The 22,851-nt window shown below is 31.8% G+C and overlaps 1 long non-coding RNA gene across 1 annotated transcript; it reads right to left on the reverse strand.

Moving 5' to 3' along the window:
• Positions 1–10,252: 10,252 nt before the first annotated feature.
• On the reverse strand, positions 10,253–22,723 carry LOC145239916 (uncharacterized). Its single transcript, XR_013862405.1, has 3 exons — positions 22,431–22,723; positions 21,598–21,682; positions 10,253–11,162 (listed from the first exon to the last, which is right to left on the reverse strand). It is a non-coding gene; the product is annotated as an uncharacterized LOC145239916 (long non-coding RNA).
• Positions 22,724–22,851: the final 128 nt, after the last annotated feature.

Genomic DNA, 22,851 nt, shown 5'->3' on the forward strand with positions numbered 1-22,851 from the left:
ATAAACAAACAGCATGCCATAAACAAACAGCATGCCATAAACAAATAGCATGCCATAAACAAACACATAAAGAGCACAGCACGCCCTAAACAAACAGCATGCCATAAACAAATAGCATGCCATAAACAAACACATAAACAGCACAGCACGCCATAAACAAACAGCATGCCATAAACAAATAGTATGCCATAAACAAATAGCATGCCATAAACAAACACATAAACAGCACAGTACGCCATAAACAAATAGTATGCCATAAACAAATAGTATGCCATAAACAAATAGTATGCCATAAACAAATAGTATGCCATAAACAAATAGTATGCCATAAACAAATAGCATGCCATAAACAAATAGCATGCCATAAACAAATAGTATGCCATAAACAAATAGCATGCAATAAACAAGCACATAAACAGCACAGCACGCCATAAACAAATAGTATGCCATAAACAAATAGTATGCCATAAACAAACACATAAACAGCACAGCACGCCATAAACAAATAGTATGCCATAAACAAATAGTATGCCATAAACAAATAGTATGCCATAAACAAATAGCATGCCATAAACAAATAGTATGCCATAAACAAATAGTATGCCATAAACAAATAGTATGCCATAAACAAATAGTATGCCATAAACAAACACATAAACAGCACAGCACACCATAAACAAATAGTATGCCATAAACAAATACTATGCCATAAACAAATAGTATGCCATAAACAAATAGCATGCCATAAACAAATAGTATGCCATACACAAATAGTATGCCATAAACAAATAGTATGCCATAAACAAATAGTATGCCATAAACAAATAGCATGCCATAAACAAATAGTATGCCATAAACAAATAGTATGCCATAAACAAATAGCATGCCATAAACAAACACATAAACAGCACAGCACACCATAAACAAATAGTATGCCATAAACAAATACCACACCATAAACAAATAGTATGCCATAAACAAATAGCATGCCATAAACAAATAGCATGCCATAAACAAATAGCATGCCATAAACAAATAGTATGCCATAAACAAATAGTATGCCATAAACAAATAGTATGCCATAAACAAATAGCATGCCATAAACAAACACATAAACAGCACAGCACGCCATAAACAAATAGTATGCCATAAACAAATAGTATGCCATAAACAAATAGCATGCCATAAACAAATAGTAAGCCATAAACAAATAGCATGCCATAAACAAATAGTATGCCATAAACAAATAGCATGCCATAAGCAAATAGTATGCAATAAACAAATAGCATGCCATAAACAAACACATAAACAGCACAGCACGCCATAAACAAATAGTATGCCATAAACAAATAGTATGCCATAAACAAATAGTATGCCATAAACAAATAGTATGCCATAAACAAATAGTATGCCATAAACAAATAGCATGCCATAAACAAATAGTATGCCATAAACAAATAGCATGCCATAAACAAACACATAAACAGCACAGCGCGCCATAAACAAATAGTATGCCATAAACAAATAGTATGCCATAAACAAATAGCATGCCATAAACAAACACATAAACAGCACATCACGCCATAAACAAATAGTATGCCATAAACAAATAGTATGCCATAAACAAATAGTATGCCATAAACAAATAGCATGCCATAAACAAACACATAAACAGCACAGCACGCCATAAACAAATAGTATGCCATAAACAAATAGTATGCCATAAAAAAATAGCATGCCATAAACAAACACATAAATAGCACAGCACGCCATAAACAAATAGTATGCCATAAACAAATAGTATGCCATAAACAAACAGCATGCCATAAACAAATAGTATGCCATAAACAAATAGCATGCCATAAACAAACACATAAACAGCACAGCACGCCATAAACAAATAGTATGCCATAAACAAATAGTATGCCATAAACAAATAGTATGCCATAAACAAATAGTATGCCATAAACAAATAGCATGCCATAAATAAATAGTATGCCATAAACAAATAGCATGCCATAAACAAACACATAAACAGCACAGCACGCCATAAACAAATAGTATGCCATAAACAAATAGTATGCCATAAATAAATAGCATGCCATAAACAAACACATAAACAGCACAGCACGCCATAAACAAATAGTATGCCATAAACAAATAGTATGCCATAAACAAACAGCATGCCATAAACAAATAGTATGCCATAAACAAATAGCATGCCATAAACAAACACATAAACAGCACAGCACGCCATAAACAAATAGTATGCCATAAACAAATAGTATGCCATAAACAAACAGCATGCCATAAACAAATAGTATGCCATAAACAAATTGTATGCCATAAACAAATAGTATGCCATAAACAAATAGCATGCCATAAACAAATAGTATGCCATAAACAAATAGCATGCCATAAACAAACACATAAACAGCACAGCACGCCATAAACAAATAGTATGCCATAAACAAATAGCATGCCATAAACAAACACATAAACAGCACAGCACGCCATAAACAAATAGCACGCCATAAACAAATAGCATGCCATAAACAAACACATAAACAGCACAGCACGCCATAAACAAATAGAATTCCATAAACAAATAGCACGCCATAAACAAATAGCATGCCATAAACAAACACATAAACAGCACAGCACGCCATAAACAAATAGCACGCCATAAACAAATAGCATGCCATAAACAAATAGCACGCCATAAACAAATAGCATGCCATAAACAAACAGCACGCCATAAAAAATTAGCATGCCATAAAAAAACAGAACGCCATAAAAAAATAGCATGCCATAAAAAACAGAACGCCATAAAAAAATAGCACGCCATAAACAAACTGTAGGGAAAATTTTAGTGTGCCTGCAGTCATGGAGGCGGACTGCTAAGGGTGGCATGTGCGAACTCACAACCCGACCGACGAGACACAGAAAGGCGACAAAGCATCAGGTTCGATCACATCTTAATTTGCATGAATGAGACAATATAAGGCTGGCAGTGAAGAGATTGAGTTGAGTTGAGTCGGGTTCTTGAGAACCGGACTGAAGGGGGTTAGAGCGGAGAATGTTGCCAAGAATCCAGTCCAGGTTTTTTTTTTCTATTAGAAGGTATTTTGGCTTTAAATATGGAGCCGATGCGGCCGAGATGAAATGGGAAATTTGAAATGTTTCGCGTCGAACCTGGAAAAGTAAAAGTCGAATTGAAAATTGAAAAGCGTTTTCAAAGTAAGAATTGAATGAGTCATGTCAAACTGCGAAGGTTGAAGATATGAAGTGAGTTGGACATTTTTGTCTTTTTGTTTGTTTGTTATTCCCAGTGGGATACATTGGATTTCTTTAACTATCGTCGTCAAATGAATGTGTTAAAATGCGATTTGGACGACTTGTGTGCATTAAATTCGTTTTCCCCTGAGGAATTTAAAATGAAATCCTGTTGTGTTGAAAATAAAAAAATGTGTCGTTTTTAAACAAAAATTATTTTATGAAAGTACAATTCGAGTCGTATTTTATTTTGTTTGAAAAACGTTGTCACTGTTAAAAGAACTTAAAATGTGATTCAAACGATGTGGTATGTATCTAAAAGTTATTTTTCAATGTGGAATTTAAAATGAAATCGTGTTGTGCTGAAAAAAAAGGGTGTCGTTTTTTTTAACATGAAGGCAGACTGCTAAGGGTGGCATATGCGAACTCAAAACCCGACCGACGGGACACAGGAAGGCGACAAATCATCAGGTTCGATCGCGTCAATTTGCATGAATGAGACAATATAAGGCTGGCAGTGAAGAGGTCGGAATCGAGTTGAGTTGAATCGAGTTCTCGCAAACCGGATTGAAGGGGGTTAGAGCGGAGAATGTTGCCAAGAATCCAGTCCAGGTTTTTTTTTTCCTTTTAGACAAACAGCATGCCATAAACAAACAGCATGCCATAAACAAACAGCAGACAATAAATAAACAGTATGCCATAAACAAACAGCAGACAATAAATAAACAGTATGCCATAAACAAACAGCAGACAATAAATAAACAGCATGCCATAAACAAACAGCAGACAATAAATAAACAGTATGCCATAAACAAACAGCAGACAATAAATAAACAGTATGCCATAAACAAACAGCATGCCATAAACAAACAGCATGCCATAAACAAACAGCAGACAATAAATAAACAGTATGCCATAAACAAACAGCATGCCATAAACAAACAGCAGACAATAAATAAACAGTATGCCATAAACAAACAGCATGCCATAAACAAACAGCATGCCATAAACAAACAGCAGACAATAAATAAACAGTATGCCATAAACAAACAGTATGCCATAACCAAATAGCATGCCATAAACAAATAGCATGCCATAAACATATGGTCAACGTGTGTGCATATAAAATTACATGGCTTAATATTTGGAAAATTACTTGTTTTTCATCTAATTTTAATTTTTTGCCAATACTACACTATGACAAGGCAGTTTGGTACACGAGTGCACATTTAACAGTCTTTGTTTATGCTCATGTGTAGCTTAAATGAAGGCTAGGCTGTGAAATGGAAAATAGTCACAGAGTTAAGGAGTTAATACCATGCAAAAGAAATCAAACAAAAAACTTTTAAGCCAATAAACACACAAAAATACCCCTCTCTTATGTGGCCAGAAAGTGGGTGTTCATTTTAAATTAAATTTACTTGAACTCACTTTTCGCAAAAGTAAGTTCTTCATATCATGAAAGCTATTTTCGCGATGGAAACGGTTTGCAGATTCGTTTTTTAGCACACCGAAATCTACAAAAAAAAATATTTTGTTATATACGAACGTCAGACGGTCCTTAAAGTAAAATAATACCAAAAATATTATTTCAAAAAGGATAAATATTTCAAATTTGGAGTATTACTTTCCTATATAAATTTTATGGAAAATGATCACACACTTTATGGTCAATGAGGCCTGCAATCGTCCACAGTTATCATTTTTTGTTTCTTACATTTTGTTTTGTGCGAGGCGGGGTAAGAGCTCACATGTTGTTAAGGTAATCTCCAAAAATACTGTTAGGGCTTACAACATGGCCGCCAGAAGAGTCACGTGATCCGGTTGATCCAAAACATGAATCGTGCAAATGGAAAACGCAGCCTTGAAGGCAAACTTTGACAAACAATCACAATTTTTTTTTATTTAATTTTTTGTTGATATAATGTTGTTATAAAAATAGGCAAACTTTGAGAAACAATCTTAGGTTGTTTTTAGTTAAAACAGTGTTTATAAAAAGTATTTTATTCAGAACAAACAAGTGGTCGACTAGGTGTATCAGAATTTTAGGCGGAATTTTTGACACCCCCAACAAAAAACTGCGAATAAAATATATAAAACTCGTAATTTCTGTTTTTAAAGTGGGTTGTCAATTTTCTTTATGAAATATACTTCCAAAATAAACTATTACAGTCGTTTAAAACATAATAGAAGTATTATTTTTTATTTTTGAAAAACAATGTTTACAAAATGTCTACGCACGTTCGTAGACATTGTTTGTTTGTCAAAGTTTGCTTTAAATTTGCGTTTTCCGGTTTCGTAATACGGCGATTCATGTTTTGGATCAACCGGATCACGTGACTCTTCTGGCGGCCATGTTGTAAGCCCCAACGGTATTTTTGGAGATTGCCTGTTGTTAACTATTCTGTACTTTCACCTAATAAATTAGTACATAAAATATAGCGTTAAAATATAAAACTTTGCAAAACGTATCATCGTGACGTTTATTGGGTGCGTTTCTACCCGTATTTTGTTTAATTTTTGCTACAGAATTCCGTTTGATTTTTTTATGTTTTATTTTAGGATGAGTCCCCATTTATTGGTCATCACCAATTAATCGAAACTTAATGTAGAAAAAATATTTTGTTTAATCTTTATAATCTAGTGTGCTTTAGTGCTTTACTCCCTAAAAGAATTCAAAATTCATTTTTTTTTTGTTTTTTGCTATTACGTATCAATAGCTTTACAAAATATCTGCAAAGAAAGAATTACAAAAATAACAATTGATCACTTTAATATACGCTTTTCGTGTTAATCTATATAATTTGGTTGACTTGACTGTTTGTACAATATATTCCTCTTATTTAAATTGTTTATGTAAAATATTCAGTTTCGCAATCTTTTATATAAAAAAGTTATTTGGATTATTGGGAATACTGTTTGAAATGTTTTAATGGTGTGAGGGGATGCGAGAAAAATAGAACATAACACAATATCGATTAAGGGGCAGGTAACTCTTTTAGGAGTTATGTCCCTTTGATGACAACATTATATTTTTCTTATATTGGACGTCAATCGTATTTTGACAAATCCCAATTATGTAACATAAACATATTTTTTTTTTAATCTTCATATTTCTTATTCTTTAATGAATTGGACACACAAAAGAGAAATTTACATAATACACCGTAACAAATATAATCTGAACTTGATAGAACAGTTTTTATACGAAGAACGAAATAATGATTATACCGTGTTATGGGAGGCCTTAATTCATTATTCTTTAGTAATTTATTTTGTCTTTTAATAATTTCACATTTAAATCGAGCTTTTCATGTTTTAATTTTGATTCTTTTATATTTTCATATATTTTATTTCTTAATGAATTGGCCACACAAAAGTTGTATCAATTTACTAAAGAAATCCTTATTTATTCCTCTAGTTAAAGCTAATTATTATCCACATCTAGTTGTTTCACAGCGTTTCGGCCAACTATTCCTATGGCCTTCATCATTTTGTTTACCATGATGGGATAAGAATGCTGAATTTTCTAACTGTATCCTCAGAAATTATTGCCTTCCGTTGTTGTTGTCGTCTCACCACGTTTTGCCAACTAAACCTCTAGCCGGCTCTGGGTAGTGTAACACCTCCCTCGAGGAGGTGGTTAGGACTCTTATTTCTCTGGATTCTCGGCACGCGTAGTCTAGTCTCCTCTGAGGCTGTTACATAAAATCTGGCATGCTGAAAGCGAATATCGAAGTGCCAGGCAGGAAGAAGGACAAACGATTGTAGTCTATCTACAAAAGCTTAATTCTCATAAAATTATGTACAAAAATCTTTTTACAATTCTCGTTCAGATTTTGTAAGTTCTTTTCAAAGTTTCAACTCTCTTCACAGACAGTGACCGACGGATGGATGAGGTGGGGAGGGGTCAAGTCTCTGCTCTACTCTTATCTGAAACTCTCTGCGACTCAACTCTTCTGGAACTCTTCTCTGGCTAATTTTCGCACGACAGTCGTATATATAGTAAGTTAAGTGGCTGGGGGTGGAAATTCTCCCCAGCCAATAGGATTTTGCCACAAAATCTCCACGAAATCTAAAGCCCCAGGTCCCTGGGTGAGCACCGTTCCCACACCTGAAATTCTCTCACCATTTTCAAGGACAGATGTCAATTCTGACACCGACCCTGGGTTCATTTAAGGCCAGACAAGGTTCTAAGTGAAATTTCCTGTCGTCAACTTTTAGCCGTAAAAATATATTTCTCTGGTTTTCAAACACTATCTATTTTGACATGAAATAAAATATGTATATTTATCTTCTCTATCTTAAATCCTTGGGTTATCTGACGTCACCTGGGAATACAAAGCTACCTCAGTGTAGTTCTAACGCTCCTCAATGGGGAATTACGTTACAGTAGAATTTAAAAGGTTATCTTCAGACAATGCTCACCTGGAACCGTAGAGATTCCACATCTTTATCGTCTGAAGATCAATGTTGGATTTGTTTTTGGTCTTATAAATCCACGTTTTATTTGTTATCAGATCTTCCATTGTCGGGTCGTTACCCGGATATAATAGTATATTATTTAATTATTTTAATCATTGAATGTTGGTCGACCTCTAGCCATAATTGACTGAAAATCCTGAGGATCCGTCAAATTCTGCAAGAGTATCGAACTGTGTGTTATTTTCACCACAATTTATTTTTTTGTTGATTGTTTATTCAAGAAAAAAAAAATGAATTACAAAAACACTATTATTTCGCTTTTATTTTTTATAACCCTTTATTTACAAAATAAATACATTGTGTATAAGAATCGTTTTTTTTACGAGAATATTGACATAGTTTGTGAGGAGTAAACAGGTACAGATGAAATTTTCTGGATTATATGAATAGACCGTTAAATTTATATATACATATATTTATGTAAATATAAATATGTACATATATATATATATACATATATAAATATGTACATATATATATATATATACATACATATATATACATATATGTATGCATATATATGTCTATGAGTGCATATATATATGCATTTATATCTATTTATACATATATATATATGTCAATGTATACACTTATACACATATATCTATGTCTACATATATATGTACACATATATTTAAATATATATACGTATATCTACATGTATACATATATATGTATACATATATTTATATATATGTATGCATATATAAGTATACACATATATGTATAATTATATATATATGTATACACATATGTATACATGTGTGTACATACGTATATACATATACGCATATATATATATATGTATATATATATGTGCGTATAGATACGTATATATATATGTATATATATATATATATATCTATATATATATATATATATATATATATATATGTCTGTACATACATATGTATGTACATGTTTTGGAGAAGTAAATATGCACAAGATAGCAAGTCCTCCAAACATTATAAATCGACTGTTGCTTCATATTTTAATCCCATTTAAATTATTTTTTTCACAAACTTATTTCCAAGGAATATTAGCTAAGTGTGCAAGAATATTGCTAACTGTTTTTTTATGTTATTTGATAACAAGAATATTGCACATGGTTCTCTACATGTCGGGAAAACAATGCGGAGGTTAGAAATAGAATATAAGCAAAACTCTAAAACAAACATAATCCAAACTTATAGAAACTTGTAGAGGATTGACAGTGAGAAACGATTCTGAGAATGTAGAAGGATTGGGCATATCGTACGTCTGGAAAGTAAAAAGCCCATAAAAAAATGACAACATTAACGAAGAAAAATATGAACATGTTTATTTACAATCTCAGTATAAAGTAAAGAATTACTTTGGCGAGAATATCTGATTTCTCATACGAGTCCGTAAAACAAGAATATTCACACAATACATACTTTCAGGCTTGTTCCATATTACAATGTCTGATTTGATAACTTTGTCATTTATATATCTGCCTGCCTGCCTATATGTCTTTGTCATAGAACATTATCACTTTTCCATTTGATGTTATCGGTGATGGTTTCCAGATGTTCGATGATCTGTCAAGCAACATCTCTCCATGGATCTTTCAATGATGGTATTTACATACTTTGTTACCATCTGCTAATAGATTTTAGGTGGCTCTAGTTCTCAATTGCTGATTGGAAAATCTTCACTGGCCAATTGCTTGTAGGTCAGCTATCTTTTTAAATCCATTTTTGAGTAAGCCTGACCTGATTCTCAATTTCTGATATGAAAAACCTGCACTGGCTATTTGAAAGCCAGCTATTTTTAAACATATTTTAATAAGACATGACTTTGTCTGATTATAGTGAGTCTTTCCTTATCAAATGGAAGTTTCCCATTCTTCAGCAATTGGAGTGAAACATCCTTGTCTATATATTCCTGGTAAAAATCCTCCAGGATCTTCCCTGCTCTCTTGTGTTGTTTCTATTCTTGCTTTTTGTTTCTATCTCGATTTCCGTGAATTCTTTTTTTTCTCGCAATCTGTGTTGCTGGTTCATCATATACCTTGATAAGATTCTCTAGCACAGCACCCCCAATTTTATCAGTGACGCTGAGTGTGAGTCCTCATATGTATAACTAAATGTGATTTTCGAGAAAAAGCATATCCACACACTTCACAAGAATGTGACTTTTCCCCAGTGTGAGTTCTTATATGTCTCACTAGCTTTGATTTTTCAGAACATGAATATCCACACACTTCACAAGAATGTGGCTTTTCTCCAGTGTGAATTCTAACATGTGTGACTAGATGTGATTTTCGAGAAAAAGAATACCCACACTCTTCACAAGAATATGGCTTTTCCCCAGTGTGAATTTGCATATGTCTGACAAAATTTGATTTTTCAGAACAGGAATATCCACACACTTCACAAGAATGTGGCTTTTCCCCAGTATGAGTTCTCACATGCGTCACTAAATGTGATTTCCGAGAACAAGAATATCCACACACGTCACAAGAATATGGCTTTTCCCCAGTGTGAATTTTCATATGTCTTACTAAATTTGACTTTTTAGAACAAGAATATAGGCAAAACTCACAGGTATTTAACTTGTTCTTATTGTGTACCTCCATTTATAGCAAAAATTTGATATTGTATATTTAGTCAAAATTTACAAATGATGAAGATTTGAGAAATTTATCTAGTATTACACCTGTAATAAACATTTATTTCTATAGTTTTTCGTACTGTATGTCTCACTAACTTTGATTTTTCATAACATAAATATCCGCACAATTAACTTAATGTGTACCTACTTTTTCCACTAAAATTGATCTCCGTATGAATAATACTTAATAATATGGATTTTTATAAAAAATGTACGAATTTGAGAAACTTTACCAAAAGATTATAAGATGTACATAGTGTTACTTTTTTAATGTTTTTAATCTGTCTGTAATGTATAAAATGTTGTCTGTACAAAAGTCTAAATTTCAATACTTGTATAAAATAATGTCTGTACAAAAGTCACATGCAGTTTGTAATTCTATTTATATTTTGTTATTTGTTAGAACATGAAACATGTGAAAAACTTTACAACTTCAAAAGAATATAACATTTGCGTAGTGTTACATTTGTAATAGATGTTTGTTACTTGTTCGTAGTGTATAAAATGTTTGTACAAAAGCCACAAACATTTATCAAATTTGTGATTCCATCTATTAATACTTGCTTATTTATTTGAACATGAAACAGCCTACGTGAGAAATATTATCATCAGAATGAGTGATTTTCGTTGAATTTATTAAATATTAGTATTTAGATAAAATCAATTACATGTAGATGCTTCCGTTGTCTTCCACATGTCTCCAGGAAAAAGTGTTAAAGAAAATGATCAATTGAACATTTATAAAAACGTTCAAGCAGGAACACCTGTGAATAAAAATAAAATCCATTATTATTATTATTATTATTATTATTATTATTATTATCCTTGTTCAAATATATTTTTTATATCATAATTTTAGTGACAATCTCTAGTTTAATTCAATCGAAACATATCGAATAAGATCTACTACATTGCTTAGCATAAAGTCTAGAGCCACTTGTACCAATACCTTTTTATATCATTCGGATCATGGGACATAAAGAAATATTGATATGTACATGCATATATATATATATATACATATATATATATACACACATACATATATATCTGTATACACACACACATATATATATTTATATATATACGTATATACATATATATATATAGAAGTAAACATGTATATATATGTATACATATATAGATTTATATATTTATGCAAAGATGAGTATATTTATATAGATTTATCTCTGTATACATCTATATATATATATGTATATATATATGCATGTATACGTATCAAAATATTTGTATATTTTGGCAGCAAGTCATTATTCAAGCACGTCTGATTGAACACAGTAGAGTTATTCTTTTCCGAATTTTAGATATATTTTAAATTCGCCAAGCAGTCTTTTTTATTTCAGCTGGCATGTTATATATTATGGAACCCAAAAGCTGTACTTCGACCATATTCGTCTAAAGTGCTTATATTCCTATGTATACATATATATGTTTGCACGTGCATATATATATACATATATTTTTTATTTATATGTACATACATCTATACACATCTATGTATACACACACATATATATATATCTATACATATATGAAAATACGTATATATACATGTGTATATACATATGTATATAGATATATATATAAATACGTACGTATATATACATATGTAATCACATATGCATATGTGCATCCATATATGTATATGCATACATATATGTGTATACATATGTACAAATATATATGTTTATATATGTATGTGTATACATATATATGTATACACGGATCTATATGTATGTACATGTACTTATGTATACATATATATATGTGTGTATATATACATATATGTACAATTATATGTATACATATATATATGTGTGTATATATACATATATGTACAATTATATGTATACATATATATATGTGTGTATATATACATATATGTACAATTATATGTATACATATATATATGTGTATATATACATATATGTACAATTATATGTATACATATATATATGTGTATATATACATATATGTACAATTATATGTATACATATATATATGTGTATATATACATATATGTACAATTATATGTATACATATATATATGTGTATATATACATATATGTACAATTATATGTATACATATATATGTGTATATATACATATATGTACAATTATATGTATACATATATATGTGTATATATACATATATGTACAATTATATGTATACATATATATATATGTATATATATATATGTACACTTATATGTGTACATATATATATATGTGTACATATATATATATGTGTATACATATGTACACTTATATGTGTACATATATATATGTATGTATATATATATATGTACACTTATATGTGTACATATATATATACATATATATATACATACATATATACATACATATATACATATATATATATATAAAATGGACTATCTCGTCATATGATGTTCACACTAAGATTTTTCAGTTTCACTTAAATTGTGGCTGACATTTTAATTTGCATTTTAACCCCTGTCGACTGAAGAAATTGTTTAATGTGTAGTTGCATATTTTCATATTTTCTTAGATTGTGCAGGTAAGAAATCATTGTCAGATGTTCATTTGTAGCTCCGGTCAGATACTTTAACTTGCATGAACACCTCATGAATGTTTCTCAGATATTTACGGACACAATTTTTAATTCAGCTCATAACACTTTGTAATTTGCCATCAAAGTAAAAAATCTCAACAAAAATCGCATTAAGTTCAGCAAACATCAGATATTTTGAAGTTCTACCATAGTTCATTCTCAATATATTTGTGCTGCTCCTAATTCCAGTAATGTTACATTTGGAAATGAATTCAGGTTTGCAACCTTATAATGGAGAGACACACCACATATTCTTTACAGACAACTTTTGTAAAAGATAGTCTGTTCTATCGTCAATTTTGTGATTCATATTAAACAATGAGTTGATTGTTGCAATTTTATAAAAAATATCATCATCCCGTGTGCAAGATTAATTTATTCTGCTTTTGCTTCTAAGATCTAGGGCGTAGGCTGATGTAATTTTAATTGCCGATCTGAACACAGTTGCACCATTGAACAAAAATCCAGAAATGACTGAGCTTTTTCGTAAGATGCACCAACGAGAGCAACAATATCAGCAATAAGATCTCTGATTATGTTTTTTTTTGGACAAAAGTTTTTCCTTAAAACGCTAGTTGTTGAACCTAAAAGTGAAAAGCTACACTGTAGTTCAGAATTAAAATTTAACGCATGATTAAAAATCACCAAACACTTGATTGAGCATCACTGAAAATAAATAAGAACCCTATGTAGCTTTCATAACTTCATGAAAGTATATGAAATCTTCAATATGTTATCAAGAAATATTGTGGTGATGGATAGGGGTTACTGGATAATCTTCTATGGACCCTATCCAAGGAGAGGCTAGTGGTAAATGCTCCAGACGTGGCATCAATACTCCATACAAAGGCGAATGGTGGCTTTGTAGAGGTAGAGAAAACTTTCAGGTGTGATTAGTCTTCTAGCTAGATAGAGGGAACCTACCTTCTTTACAGCAGCCTTCGCAATGTGCTCAATGTATTTGTTCTAATTAATATTGCCTGTTATTGTTAAACCAAAGAGTTTGAAGGATGAATTCTCAGGTATATTTGTCATGGATATCGGTGGTTGAAGGGATTTCTTTTAAGTGTTTATTGTTAGCATTAAAATTTATCATCCATTCATGGTCCTATTCCACTATGCTTTGTCTTAAATTTGTGTAGATCTTTTCTTCCCTCCTGCACATTATAGAGCATGGTATCATCAGCATTTCAAATACAATATTATAAAGGAGGTCGTTAATGGATATCAAAAATAATAGTGGTTCAAGGATAAACCTCTGAGGCACTCCCGTATTAATGTTATGCTGCTTGGATGAACGTCCATCAATAACAACCTAGATAGTCCTATTGTCTACGAAGGCTTTAATTATATTTAGTATACGTCCAGTTATACTGTAGCATTTAATTTTTATTAGCAGACCTTCATGCCATACTTTATCAAAGGCCTAGGATATATCAAAGGCTACAGAGAATGGTATATGCATTCAGAAATGACTGTTAAAATATCTGCAGTAGAACAGCATCGTCTAAATCCATACCATTTGATCAATTAATGTTTCAAAGATTTTCACAAAATGGAAGATACTGATAGGGCGATAATTGAGAGGGTCGGTACTTTTACCACTTGTATCACAGAGGCAGTTTACTATTAGGGGAGCAAGCGTCAACAAGACATTTGTTGTATAGTTTGGAAAGTATGAGAGCTAGCTCAGTTGAGCATTTCCTAATTAGTATAGATCAGGTCTACATGCTTTGGAGGTGAAAAATTTTTTATGATATGGGACAGAAGAAATGGTAATTTTCAGATCATCAAGTGTGGTTTCTGTTTGAATAGGAAAATTTGACAGGGAGTTGTTAGCTTTTATCTTATTAGAAACAGATTGCCGGGCAAGCAGTTTTGCTTTTTCGATTAAGGAATTTCTGATTGTTCTTTATTCCAGAAATCAGTAGTTACTATCTTCTACAATTCTATGTGTTTCCTAGTTATTTTGTCTATTTAATGCTTACAATGATTTTTAGTATCAGTAATTTTTTTGTCTATTTGTATTTGACTTATGACAAACAAACCAGAAAAAGACTTGTTGTCTTTGTGTCATGACAATTACACAATCTGTGATGAATCAAAGGCGCTATAATACTTTGGGACATGTGCTTCAATGCCTACCGGTTGTCTCATTGGCACATTGTTCAGAGAGAAAAGATCTTCGTCAATGGGGCATCTCTGATGTTTACTCTAATGATTTTCCAATACACTCACACACATATATATGTGGTACTTGTGCGGAATGCGAGCTAGATATAACCAACTATCAGCTCGGCTTTGCTCAGAACGTGACGTTATACACTTGGGTTTGGTAATGATCCTTTTATCTTTATTAGAAAACTACCTGGTCGGTGAAGTTTCTTCCACATTCACTGTGTCTGCTCACTACACTTGGACATCGCCTGATACAATTGTAAAAACGTCTACCTAATCTGGCTGTCTTAATTTAATTAAAAAAAACACTTGCCCAATCTCAACCTACAAGAGAAAAAATTGTTCATGAAAAGAAAAAAAAGTTTTAGTCTACTTTAAATTAGTTACATCAATAAAGAAAAATGCAAAAAAAAAATACATGAAAACTACATAAAAAGGTGCTTTTTATGGTGAATTTATTATATTCAATTGTTTCTTTATTATCTTTATTGAGAAACGTTTGATAATCGGCAGTTGACGTTATGTTTCAAGAAAAGTTGAGCGACCAAATTCAAATTCTGGACAAATATAATAAATCTTAATGCAATGTTAACCGGTGTTAAAATGAGAGTAAATATGTTCATTTAAAAATCTTATTACCTTTCTCAATTACATACATATAACAATACTCAAAATAATAAGAAAATATCGACATTTTCTTAAAATGGCACTAATTTGGGTTGAAAAGGTACAGTAATATTCTATCATTTTTTAAAAAAATGATTATTCTTTATATATTTTTTATATATTTCTCAATAATGTTTTGATCGAATTTGAGAAGAAATATCAGTTCAATCCTACTTCATCTAAATATTAAAATGTAACTACAAGTGTATAACTCATCAGTGTGTGGAATGTGTAAATATTGCTTTGCACAATTTTTAAATTTCTAATTATCAAATACATTACATAATACGTTTAGGACATTATTAAGACTGCTTAAAATTTTGTACATTTTCAAAGCCAACATTTGCACATGTATTGAATATTCTTTCCACATTTGGGCTGGTGCAACTAGTGTAGAAATTTTATTTTCCTTTTTCTCTATTTACCTCTCCTTCCTTTTTTCCCACTATTATTGTCTTTCTACTCTCTCCATCCCCTTCCTTTCCCCCCTCTAATTGGTGTATTTTCTTCTCTCTTTCTCCCCTTCTTTTCTTCTCCTCTCTTGGTGTATCTGGTGCTACTACTTCTTGCTGTGTCATGCGGGATTTGATTGGCTAAAACATTGAGCGCGCCATTTTAAAAAGAGTGAAATCAGCAGAAGCTGCAGGAAGAAAAAAAAAACACCAGAGACTGGCAGGATACTAAAAAGCACCAGAGCAGTGTAGCGTCGAATTAAATTACACCAGAGCGATGTTGCGTCGAACTGAAAGAACCAGAGCGTTTTTGCGACCTTTTAATTACACCAGAGCAGTGTTGCGATGTTCGAAATACAAGAAGAAAGTAATATTAACCATCGAGATTATTAAACTTACCAAACAAATCCTGAACAGAATCGAAATCCGATAAAATTATAAATTCGAGAAACAAGCAAAACAAAGTCTTTTTTTAATTTCCCATGACAACAGTTGGAATTACTATTTTATTCCATAAAATAGTATCTATACGTTATTTCAGGATGAATATTAATTCGATGTTAACCCGAGAAAGGGTTGATATGCTGTGAAAAAAAAAAGCAAAGTAAAAGAAATAAATTTTGGTAACGGATCCTACGCCGAATTTATTTTGTAAAATTATAATTGTTAAAAGAGTTCTTAAGAACAGCCAGAGGGACTGATTTGGCAGGCCAGTTTTTTGATAAAATTTTATACCAGTTTACCGTGGTCTCTTTATTTTTTATTAAATTTCTTTTAGAACTCTTAGTCTCGTGCAACGAGATAAACTTCGTTGAACGTAACGATAAAATTTCAATTACTGGTACTACTATCTCTGTTTTTGTCAAAGTTTAAAAAGAGTGTCAAACCTAATAGGCCCTGCACCGATGTCTAAGATCCACTCTCTGTCCTATTGCATCCCTATGTTAGTTTTACAAGTGCTCTGATAAACTCATAACACATGTATCTCCTTGATGTCTCAATCAACCTGACAAACAGCAAAATCCTACGCTTCACTGTTGATGTCTCTAAATGCTAAAAAGTCTTCCACAAAATAATGTTTCCATTAAACCATTAAACTTTGGAATTCCTCCCTGCAACCTGCTTCTCTGATTGTACTGAAATGCAGAAATTTAAATTAATGTGAACAGACCTTTCAGTACTCAACTTTCCCAAATACCCTGTTAGACATGGTTGCAAATAGTAGCCCCTTTTATAAATGTGGTAATGTGCCTAGTTGGGTGAAAATAAGTTTTAAATAATGTATTGAATGTTTTATCTTTAAATATTGTTGGTTGTTTTTGTTTTACGGCATATTAACCATTTTCGGGTTATTTAATGACAAATCCAAAGATTTTAAAAAAAAATTTTTTAATAGAATATATTTGTTGTTTTCAAGTCAGTTTCTATTTAACCCATAGTTGGGACCCTAACTGGTACTACCACTCCGAGTCAGAGTGGACCTGGGAGCAATAGTAATTAAAGGGTGGCTCCACACTCCCCTAAGCCCGGGGCCAAAGCTGGGGCCTCACCACTGGATATAGTTTAAGGTCATATCCAGGACCCCCATTGAGGGACTTCTCCCTCTGCAGGGGGGCAGTCGGCATATTCTAATGCCCCACTGACAGGGCCAGTTTTCTTAAGTATTTACATTGTCGATTTTAAAACTTTTATCTGTTCTTGCAACAGGTTGGTCTCTCAGGAATTGTGTCTAAGTAATCCGTAAGATTTTTATTAGTCCACTTGCTCTTACAACAACTGAAGTGACTAAGTCTATTTAAAACTATCATTTAGTTCTTCATATTGGAATATATTCTCATTTTAAAAACTAAATTGTTACATACTATAACAAATAAGAAGCATGCTAACTAATTGAATTTCTTTATGTTTTATGTCTAAACTTCTTCTTTCCTGCAGTATTTAGTTCTTTAATTTGAGTCTTTTATTCATGTTTTATATTTGTATGTACAGCAAACGATGAGCATATGTCATAATCAATGTAACTCAGTTTGAAATGTAACCAAATATTTATTCAAATTATTATTTTAAATTACTCACATGTAAAATAAACATATGAAATAATAAAGTTGTGAAATTTTACTTTAATTTTTTTTACTTCTTAATGTTATATTTTCTAATTTTTAAGAATGCATAATCAAGCGATAATACTAATTGCCTTCTTTAAATATTTCTTAGTTCTTTGAAACGACGCGTTCCTTTTTAATCACAGGATAATATCATTGCCTTCTGTAGCGGAATTGACAATAACCGAAATGAGGGGAAATAAAGAGATTACCTCGGATAAGTCTGTTGCTGTGTTGCTGGCCGAGCAGAAGAGAGTTCCAAAATGGGGTCCATGGGTTTTTATTGGCTTTGACCCCATGTGGATCTCGCAGAATCGCGTGTGCTCTCGCACAATTATGCAAATATATAATTCCCAGCCGCTATAAAGGCAGGACGCTGGGAAGCAGTCAGGCAGTGTTTTGCAGATTGTGCGTAGGTGGTTCGGCCGGTTGGATTGGTCTTTGTGACGAACCACGAATCTGCGTGAAGCGAGTTTTCTTCTGCCTTTTTTCTGTCTCCTTCTTCTTTCTCTACAGTCATTACAGCCAAGAAATCTCTCTCTTCTAGAGGTGGGCGGTGCAGGGTGAAACTGATTATTCCTATCTTTGTTCCTGATTTTTGCCTACTACGTTTTGCTACACCTTCTTAAAATCCACTTCAATCAATTTTATTAATGAGACACACAGTAAGCTTTCTTTTACATTGAAGTCGCTACAGACGAGGTATGAAACCACTTGATATAAGAAACAAAAAATAACTAAAGATGTTCAACACAAAGGCAGCAGCTAGCTATTTAATTTAGTCTGAAAAAGACAAAGAACACAGTAGGAATAGATTTTCATAATTCGCTAGTTTATTACTGTTCGAGAGAATCTGCTGAAAACAATTCGCAGGAATATTGTGATAGTATAATATTTAAGAGTTGTTAAGTTGATAAGGATGTTGTGATAGTATAATATTTAAGAGTTGTTAAGTCGATAAGTATGTTGTGATACTATAATATTTAAGAGTTGTGAAGTTGATAAGGATGTTGTAATACTATAATATTTAAGAGTTGTGAAGTTGATAAGGATGCTGTAATACTATAATATTTAAGAGTTGTGAAGTTGATAAGGATGTTGTAATACTATAATATTTAAGAGTTGTTAAGTTGATAAGGATGTTGTAATACTATAATATTTAAGAGTTGTTAAGTTGACAAGGATGTTGTGATGCTATAATATTTAAGAGTTGTTAAGTTGATAAGGATGTTGTAATACTATAATATTTAAGAGTTGTTAAGTTGGTAAGGATGTTGTGATACAATAATATTTAAGAGTTAAGTTGATAAGGATGTTGCAATACTATAATATTTAAGAGTTGTTAAGTTGATAAGGATGTTGTGATACTATAATATTTATGAGTTGTTAAGTTCATAAGGATGTTGTGATACTATAATATTTAAGAGTTGTTAGGTTGATAAGGATGTTGTGATACTATAATATTTAAGAGTTGTTAGGTTGATACGAATGTTGTGATACTGTGATATTTAAGAGTTGTTACGTTGATAAGGATGTTGTGATACTATAATATTTAAGAGTTGTGAAGTTGATAAGGATATTGTGATACTATATTTAAGAGTTGTTAGGTTGATACGGATGTTGTGATACTGTAATATTTACGAGTTGTTAAGTTGATAAGAATGTTGTGATACTATAATATTTAAGAGTTATTAGGTTGATAAGGATGTTGTGATACTATAATATTTAAGAGTTGTTAAGTTGATACAGATGTTGTGATACTGTAATATTTAAGAGTTGTGAAGTTGATAAGGATGTTGTGATACTATAATATTTACAGGTTGTTAAGTTGATAAGGATGTTGTGATACTATATTTAAGAGTTGTTAAGTTGATAAGGATGTTGTGATACTGTAATATTGTAATATTTACGAGTTGTTAAGTTGATAAGGATGTTGTAATACTATAATATTTACAGGTTGTTAAGTTGATAAGGATGTTGTGATACTATAATATTTAAGAGTTATTAGGTTGATACGGATGTTGTGATACTATAATATTTAAGAGTTGTTAAGGATGTTGTGATAGTATAATATTTAAGAGTTGTTAAGGTGATATGGATGTTGCATACATATGATGTGTTGTGTTCTCTATGAAACTGTTTAGATGTTCTACCACCCTATAATAATACCGGTGCGGTGAGAGTGGACACTGGGCTCAGAATTGCTTGGGAAACGAGCAAGAGGAGGACACATAAGCGCCAATTTTCTTCCCTACCAAAATGCAAACACAACGCTCCCAGTGACAGGTATCTATGTTGACGTGGTGCGATGTTCACACTTATTGATACAAGATGCTCTAGGATAATTTTACATGCAGACTGGTGACGGCCTTGGAGAAAAACAAACATGAATGTCGAAACGATTGGTGGAATATCCCATGTGTGCTGCAGCGTTGGAGCGGTCTCTGTGTCCACTGATGAAGGTGTGTCTGCCAGAATCAATGTCTTGGTGGTGCATAGCAAACCGCTGGAGTTTGACTTACTTCTAGGGATCGATGCCATAAAAGCTCTCAGAGGTGTCGTTGTCGAGCCTACAGGTGGCAGAAAAAATATTAAATGCGCGGTCATTTCTGTTAATGAACCGGATTTCACCATCACCTTTGAGCATCAAAACCGAACGTGGACCGCATCGTGGAAGTGGTCTGAGGACCAACCCCACTGAAAGGCTACACAATCGAGTGTCAGCATACCCAGTGCCGGCAGAAATCTGTGAAGAATACACGCAGAAGCTCCTCACCTGAATAGATAATGGTTGGCTCATGCCGTACCTAGAGGATAAATTGAGCCCCCCCCCGGCTTAATTCCCTTAATAGTCTGTATTGAATTGATAAATCACATTATAGTGATTTATCAATTCAATACAGACTATTTCCCCTTCAAGGAATGATCATACAGTACGTATTCTTTGGCTGCACTTTCATGTTAGGTTAGCATTGGATTAAATATGCTTACTTCACATTTCTGGGCTGCCACTATCTATTTTGTGTGTGGTTTATGAAGTGCAGGCTTCAAAGATTTGAAGCCATTTAAAGTTGAGCACAAATAGTTCAGAAGAGAGACCAGTGCTTTGGATTGCAAATGGCCTCAGCGACATATTTATTATTATTCAACAAAAACCAGCCTTTTATTAATTAAAAGATTAACTTACCTCTCTGATGAGAAAGAGAACTCCGGCTTTTAGAATTTGAATTTCTTAGTTGAATATAAACGCATCTTCTCTTTTAATCCTTGTGCTAGAAAAACAAAATTGTTGTATACATAATTTTTTGTATAAAAATTATAAAAGACACTAATCCACAATATTGAACAAATAAAAAAAATATTGAATCAAACATAAAAAATCAAACGGAATTGTCAAGCGACATAATAGATAAGTGTAGACGAAAAAAAAAGTTTAAAAAGTATGTTAAAACAATTAAATAACAAAAAAAAAATGTTGTGCTCAGTTGTCGAACAATTCAACCATATTTGAATTAAATTATTTTGTTTATGGTAAACATTATTATTTTCTCATAAATCACATAACTTTTACTAAAATAAACATATTTTTAACACAAACTTAAATGTCAAATTGAATAATGATTTTTTTAGGAAATGTTTTTAATCGGAGATTCATAATTTTTATTCACGGAATCAAATATTATTTTGGTGCTAATGCACTTACTGATCCACGCTATTTTTTAAACCGTATTTCCAAGTTTAATTAAAGTTTTATGTTTTTTTTTTATTATTCAATTGTAAGGTTAAAATGCAGGATAGGTACAAAACACCCTCCCCTCCCCATGTTAAGAATGGCTTTTTAAATAACAACGTCAGTATTTCAGCAGTCAGCACGGATCAATAAGTGCATGTACCATTATTTTTATTGAATTGCCATAAAAAGAAACTTATTTTAACGTTTAAGACTATTTTAAAAGTTACTGAATTGAATTGGAGTTTTTTTTTTTCAAAAGTGTAAAATAAAGAAAGAAAAAACCTTACCTTTCATTCTAGGAATTTAAAACGAAAAAAAAAATCAGGATTAATTAGTTTTTCCTTTGTGTTCAAAACAGAAAAAATTGTTTTGTTTGTTAAGATTTGTTTGTTGTGCTCAATTCAATAAGAAATAAAATATATGAAAATATAAAAGAATTAAAATTAAAAGATGAAAAATATGATTTAAACGTGAAATTATTATTTCAAAAAATCAGCTGCTCAAGACCAATAAATTTAGGTCATCATAAAGCGGTGTAATCGTTATTCCGTTTCTCATGTAAAAATGTCCGTTCATGAATCAAGTCTGCCAAATTGTTTTCCTAAAATACTGAGATTATACGTAATAATAAATTACTTTTTTGTGTGTCCAATTCATTAAAAAATAAAATATAAAATTATAAAAATCAGGTCCATTTTTTTAAGACTG

Source organism: Euprymna scolopes, chromosome 19, assembly GCF_053919585.1.
Source record: "Euprymna scolopes isolate OS-2025 chromosome 19, ASM5391958v1, whole genome shotgun sequence".
Taxonomy (NCBI): domain Eukaryota; kingdom Metazoa; phylum Mollusca; class Cephalopoda; order Sepiida; family Sepiolidae; genus Euprymna; species Euprymna scolopes.